The sequence below is a fragment of the Nematolebias whitei genome, chromosome 8 (assembly GCF_014905685.2).
Source record: "Nematolebias whitei isolate Nwh7 chromosome 8, NemWhi1, whole genome shotgun sequence".
In the NCBI taxonomy this organism is placed as follows: Eukaryota; Metazoa; Chordata; class Actinopteri; order Cyprinodontiformes; family Rivulidae; genus Nematolebias; species Nematolebias whitei.
Genome location: NC_056505.1, coordinates 26,070,443 through 26,077,789, shown reverse-complemented (window position 1 = coordinate 26,077,789; position 7,347 = coordinate 26,070,443).

Below are 7,347 nucleotides of genomic sequence, written 5' to 3'. Positions count from 1 at the left end.
TACAATTGGCTGATTGATGGATGAGCTGCACAATCGGCATGGAATTTTTATTTTAAATAAATTGTTTTTTTATTATTTACCTGCTGCGCATTTGGGGAGCCCATACTGCAGGATAAACTTCCTGCTGCTGCTGATCAGCTGTTCTACGTGCAGAGCTAATAAGTGGGCGTGGCCAAGAGCGCTTGCCGGTGGCAAAGAGCAGAGGAGGCAGGGAGCTGATTTCATGATATGCTGTGCTCTTTTAGAGCATTTAGAGTTTAAAAACATTGTTTAGAATATTGCAAGAAACTAGCCACTAGGGAGCACAAGCCATTGTATCTCTTGTGCCGGTCCCAAGCCCGGGTAAATGGTGAGGGTTGTGTCAGGAATGGCATCCAATGTAAAACACTTTTGCCAAAACTATAATGCGAGTTCATCAAAGCGAAACCATACCAGATCGGTCGAGGCCCGGGTTGACAATGACCACCACCGGTGCTGTTGACAAACAGGGTGCCGGTGGAAATTGTGCTACTGTTAGTCGAAGACCACGAGGAGGGAAACGTGTCAGGAGACAGAGGGAGAAGAGGAAAGTGAAGAATGTAAGACTGAGGGGGACATCTCTAAATGTGGGGACAATGACAGGCAAAGGTAGAGAGCTGGCTGACATGATGCAGAGAAGAAAGGTAGATATTTTATGTGTCCAAGAGACCAAGTGGAAGCGTAGCAATGCTCGCAGCATTGGAGCAGGGTTCAAACTGTTTTACCATGGTGTTGATAGAAAGAGAAATGGAGTAGGGGTGAGCCTCAAGGAGTAGTTGGCAAAGAATGTAGTAGAGGTGAAGAGAGTGTCAGATAGGGTGATGTGCCTGAAGGTATAGTAGAAGGTCTAATGCTAAACATTGTCAGTGGTTATGCTCCACATGTTGGATGTGATGAGGAGGAGAAAGATACATTTTGGAAAGATCTGGATGAAGTCATAGAGAGTATTCCCAGGGAGGAGGGAATGGTGATCGGAGCAGACCTGAATGGACATGTTGGTGAAGGAAACATAGGGGATGAGAAAGTGATGGGTAGGTTTGGTGTCAATGCAAGAAACCATGAAAAACGGATGGTGGTGGATTTTGCCAAGAGAATGGAAATGGCTATAGTCAATAATAGGAATGTGCGATATGGCATAAAATTCATATCACGATATGTACTGTGAAGGGTGGCGATAACGATATATATCGCGATATGTTTTTGGTATAAAACTTGCAATAGGAATTTAAAAAAGCATAGGGTGTCCTTTTGCCATCATATATTTTGAATTAAGAAAATTCCACAACTAGGTCCAGAGAGTTTTTAAATAATAAACAAATCAAGTATTGGGCTTCTTTCTTGTAGTGCAAAACAGTGAAAAAATATCAAATTTAGTTTTAGCCATATGTTTTAAACAAAATAATATGTTGTTAACGCTTAACAGTTTTCAGTCTTCTCACTTAAGAAATGAACAGCAACAGAGCATCATTTTACACTGAAACACTTCACCCTCCAACCCTCTAGTTGGCGCCTCCTTCCGCTTTAAGGAGAGTTGACACAAAATGAGTCTGTGGCTTTGACCAGAGGGTCTCCAGTAAAATCACACAACACAGCATTATTTTCACAGATCAGAGAGCAGGTTTCTCTAAAGCTGACCGACGTTTACTTTAACTTTCGACCAAAAAAAAAAAAACTTTTGATGGAACACAGCGTTTTGCGCATGCGTCCGAATACGGCAACACTACGGCAAGCCGGCTGTAGTTAGCTTGTGGCTTCGCTACTTAGCTCTCAAAGAAAAGACTTTAACACCACTTGCGCACAGTTTTCAACTCAAAAAAAGTAACGATTAAATCTGACAACTCTGATTTTACATCAGACACAGCATTACTCTGGTTAGCCGGTAGAAGTCAGATCTCTATCGTAGGCTAAATTTCTATCGTTTCTACCGTGTACCGTTTATATCATGCATTCCTAGTCAATACCTATTTCCAAAAGAGGGAGGAACATAGAGTGACCTATAAGAGTGGAGGAAGGAGTACACAGGTCGACTACATTCTGTGTATAAGAGGAAACCTGAGGGAGATTGGGGACTGTAAGGTTGTAGCAGGGGAGAGTGTGGCTAGACAGCATCGGATGGTTGTGTGTAGAATGACTGTTGTTGTGAAGAAGAGAAAGAGTAAAATCAGAGAAGAAGACCAAATGGTGGAAGCTGAAGAAGGAAGAATGGTGTAAGAAATTCAGAGAGGAGCTGTTAAAGGCTCTGGGTAGTAAGAAAGTTTCCAAATGACTGGGTTACTACAACAACAGTAATTAGAGAGACAGATAGGAAGGTATTTGGTGTGTCATCTGGACAGATAATGGATGATAAGGAAACCTGGTGGTGGAATAGTGAAGTGCAGGACGCCGATCAAAGAAAGAGATTAGCCAAGAAGAAATATGACAGTGAGAGGACTGAAAAGAGGAGACAGGAAAATAAGGAGATGGGACGTAGAGCAAAGAGGGAAGTAGCTAAGGCAAAGCAGAGGGCATACTGTTAAAGACAAGAGCTGGCTGCAGGCCACCAGACCAGGAAACCTCCCACCAGCCCACGTCTCTTCCCCCAGCTCAGACCTCTCTCAGAAGTGGCAATCCAAAATATCAATAAATCAAGGAAACATCAATTTAGTTTTATCAATTATATTAAAACAAGGCAGGAAAATGATACAGTTTACAGCGCTGGCTTTCCAGAGACAGTTCGACACGAGCAGCAACCGGAAGGGCCGATGTCCCGTGTCATTACTCATTTATAGGGCCTAGACTCCTCCTTCGCAGAAGGGGAGCTCAACTTGTCAGTGTATGAGGGGGCGTGACTAAGTGTGTCCTCAATGGATCTTATGTGGTTATGCGTGAAAGGAAATATGAGACGGTGCTTCAAAAGCCTTCCTACGTGATATAGCAAGCAGAAATAAACTATTCCTTGATGGATATTGAATCTCTGGGAGACTCTTTTTAGAGTTGCTGGCCCAGTTTAACCCAGTCAGAATCGGGTCATAATTTCATTATAATCCCGTCTCTGAGCAGATCAAAACCATAGGACCAGTCTAAAAATATCTTAACAGTACAATGAGTTATATGGGAGACTGGACACTAAAGAGAGTGAGAAGGTCTTGTACCGATTGGCAAGACAGAGCGATCAGGCTGGAAAGGATGGGCAGCATGTTAGGCTTATTAAAGATAGGAATGTCAATGTTCTAACAAGTGAGAAGAGTGTGACGGGAAAATGGAAGGAGTACTTTGAGGAGCTAATGAATGAAGAGAATGAAAGAGAAAGATGAGTAGAGGTTATAGAAACTGTGGACCAGGAAGTGGGAAAGATTAGTGAGGGTGAAGTCCGGAAAGCTCTGAAAAGAATGAAGAAGGGAAAGGCAGTAGGACCTGATGACATACCAATGGAGGTTTGGAAATGTCTTGGAGAGATGGCAGTGAGGTTTTTGACTCAAATATTCAATGGCATATATGAGGGTGAGAAAATGCCTCAGGAATGGAGAAGAAGTGTGCTGGTGCCCATTTTTAAGAACAAGGGTGATGTACAGAGTAGTAGCCACTACAGGGGAATTAAGTTGATGAGCCACACGATGAAGATCTGGGAGAGTGTTGTGGAAGCAAGACTTAGACGAGAGGTGACTATCTGTGAGCAGCAGTATGGTTTCATGCCAAGAAAGAGCACCACAGATGTCATCTTTGCTTTGAGAATGCTGATGGAGAAGTACAGAGAGGGTCAGAAAGAACTCCATTGTGTCTTTGTGGATTTAGAAAAATCGTATGACAGAGTGCCAAGAGAGGAGGTGTGGTATTGCATGAGGAAATCTGAAGTGGCAGAAAAGTATGTTAGACTGGTACAGGACATGTATGAGGACAGCAGGACAGTGGTGAGATGTGCTGTAGGAGTGACAGATAGCTTCAAGGTGGAGGTGGGATTGCATCAAGGATCGGCTCTGAGCCCCTTCTTGTTTGCTCTGGTGATGGACTGACTAACAGATGAGGTCAGGCAAGAATCCCCATGGACGATAATGTTTGCAGATGACATTGTGATGTGTGGTGAGAACAGGGAACAGGTGGAAGAGAACTTGGAGAGGAGGAGGTATGCACTTGAAAGAAGAGGAATGAAAGTCAGCCGTAGTAAGACAGAGTCCATGTGTGTGAATGAGAGGGAGGCCGGTGGAACAGTGAGGCTACAAGGAGCAGAGGTCACAAAGGTGCAGGACTTCAAGTACTTGGGGTCCACTGTCCAGGAAAATGTGGAATGTGATAAAGAAGTGAAAAAGAGAGTCCAGGCAGGATGGAGTGGATGGAGAAAAGTTTCAGGAGTGATTTATGACAAAAAGGTGTCAGCAAAGGTCAAAGGAAAAGTTTACAAGACAATGGTGAGATCAGCTATATTGTATGGTCTGGAGACAGTGGCATTGACAAAAAGACAGGAGAAAGAACTGGAAGTGGCAGAAACAAAGATGCTAGGGTTCTCCTTAGGAGTGACAAGACTGAATAAGATTAGGAATGAGATCATCAGAGGTACAGCACAGGTTGAACAACTGGGAGATAAAGTTAGGGAGGTCAGACTGAGATGGTTTGGACATGTCAAGAGGAGGGACTGTGGTTATATTGGTATAAGGATGTTAGATATGCAGCTGCCAGGAAAAAGACAAAGAGGAAGGCCAAAGATGAGATATATGGATGCAGTTAGAGAGGACATGAAGGTAGATGGAGTGAGGACAGAGGATGCAGAGGACAGAGTGAGGTGGAGGAGGATGACTCGCTGTGGCGACCTCTGAAGAGAGCAAGGCCGAAAGAATAAGAAGAAGTTTAGAATATTGCGAGAGTGTGGGAAGGGTTGAAAATGCCTTTACACACACACACACACACACACACACACACACATAAATATATATACTATATATATATACTACATTGTCAAAAGTATTCACTCACTTGCCGTAACTTACATATGAGCTTAAGTGACATCCCATTCCTAATCCATAGGGTTCAATATGACGTTGGTCCACCCTTTGCAGCTAGAACAGCTTCATCTCTTCTGGGAAGGCTATCCACAAGGTTTAGGAGTGTGTTTATGAGATTTTTGACCATTCTTCCAGAAGCGCATTTGTGAGGTCACATACTGATATTGGACGAGAAGGCCTGGCTCTCAGTCTACGCTCTCATTCACCCCAAAGGTGTTCTATTGGGTTGAGGTCAGGACTCTGTGCAGGCCAGTCAAGTTCATCCACAACAGACTCTGCCATCCATGTCTTTATGGACCTTGCTTTGTGCACTGGTGCACAGTCATGTTGGAAGAGGAAAGGTTCCAGCTACAAACTGTTCCCACAAAGTTGGGAGCATGGAATTGTCCAAAATGTCTTGGTATGCTGAAGCAGTCAGAGTTCCTTTCACTGGAACTAAGGGGCCAAGCCCAGCTCCTGGAAAACAACCCCACACCTTAATCCCCCCTCCACCAAACTTTATACTTAGCACAATGCAGTCAGACAAGTAACGTTCTCCTGGCAACTGCCAAACCCAGACTCATCCATCAGATTGCCAGATGGAGAAGCGCTTTACACCACTGCATCTGATGCTTTGCATTGCACTTGGTGATGTATGGCTTGGATGAAGTTGTTCGACCATGGAAACCCATTCCATGAAGCTCTCTGCGCACTGTTCTTGAGCTAATCTGAAGGCCACATGAAGTTTGGAGGTCTGTAGTGTTTGACTGCAGAAAGTTGGCGATCTCTTCACACTATGCGCTTCAGCATCTGCTGACCCCGCTCCGTCAATTTACGTGACCTACCACTTCGGTTCTGAGTTGCTGTGATTCCCAAACACTTCCATTTTCTTATAATACAGCTGACAGTTGACTGTGGAATATTTAATAATAATAATGATGATGAATTTAATTTGTAACACACTTTTCATTAACAAAAATCTCAAAGTGCTAGGAGGAGCGAGGAGCGAGGAAATTTCATGACTGGATTTGTTGCATATGTGGCATCCTACCAGTTCCACGCTGGAATTCACTGAGCTCCCGAGAGCGACCCATTCTTTCACAAATATTTGTAAAAACAGTCTGCATGCTAGGTGCTTCATTTTATACACCAGTGGCCATGGAAGTAATTGGAACACCTGATTCCGATCATTTGGATGGGTGAACAAATACTTTTGGCAATGTAGTGTGTATATATATATATATATATATATATATATATATATATATATATATATTAGGGATGCACCGATCCACTTTTTTTTTTACTTCCGATCCGATCCTGATCCCTAAATCTGGATACTGGCCAATACCGATCCAGTTCTGAAATCATCATCAATATTGATTTTATATGAGGCTGTAATAATCTCCTCTCAATTTGTACAAATATATGCATGCATGTCCAAAAAGGGCAACTTGAGGTAAGTTTTATTTATGTTGGATAAGTTTCAAAGTTAGAATTAAATTCTGCTAACACAAAACATGTTTTTATTCCTATCTTTAAAGTGGATATTAAAGTGATTAACTTAAGTGATTGTTTAAAGTTATTATTATTATTAATATTAATAATGGGCAGATTTAAGAATTTTTTTCTTCTTTCTGCACTCTTTTCATTCAATGTTTTCTTTTTGATAAATTTGTTTTGTTTATTTTGTTACTTTTAAATGAATGAATAAATTAATTACATTAAATAAAAAATATTAAATGGCTTTAAACATCTGCTAAGTTTATGGCGTAAACCAGCAGACATGGTTCTGTTTTTAGTTGTTTACCTCACTTTATAATGTAACTGCTTTCGTTTCGTTTTTTATATATATATATATGTGTATATATATATATATATATATATATATATATATATATATATATATATGTGTGTGTATATAATTTTCTTGTAATTTTCCAATCATATGTTTTTTATGATTGTCTACTGTTGTACTGATAAATATCTCCTGGAGGGTAAACTGTATCTTGGCTGCAAGTATCAAGCTGTAAAATCCTTTGTTTTCTACAAATGATAGCAAGTTGGTCATCAATTACGATGAAGTTTACAAACTTCTCGGTAAACATTCGAGCTCCGGGGCTTCAGCGATGTCTTCTTCTTGTTCACTCCGCAGCAGGCAGTCTGATTTCGGTCAGCGGTCTTATTACTCTGGGTTCATGAGACACGCCTCCATATCTCCATTCCATAGTTTGAAGCTAACATGCATCATGGATCGGAAAGCTCTGCAGGTTGGATCGGAAAAATCCGATACGTAAATGATGCTGGTATCGGAGGCCGATACAGATATCGGATTGGCCCCATCCCTTATATATATATATATATATATATATATATA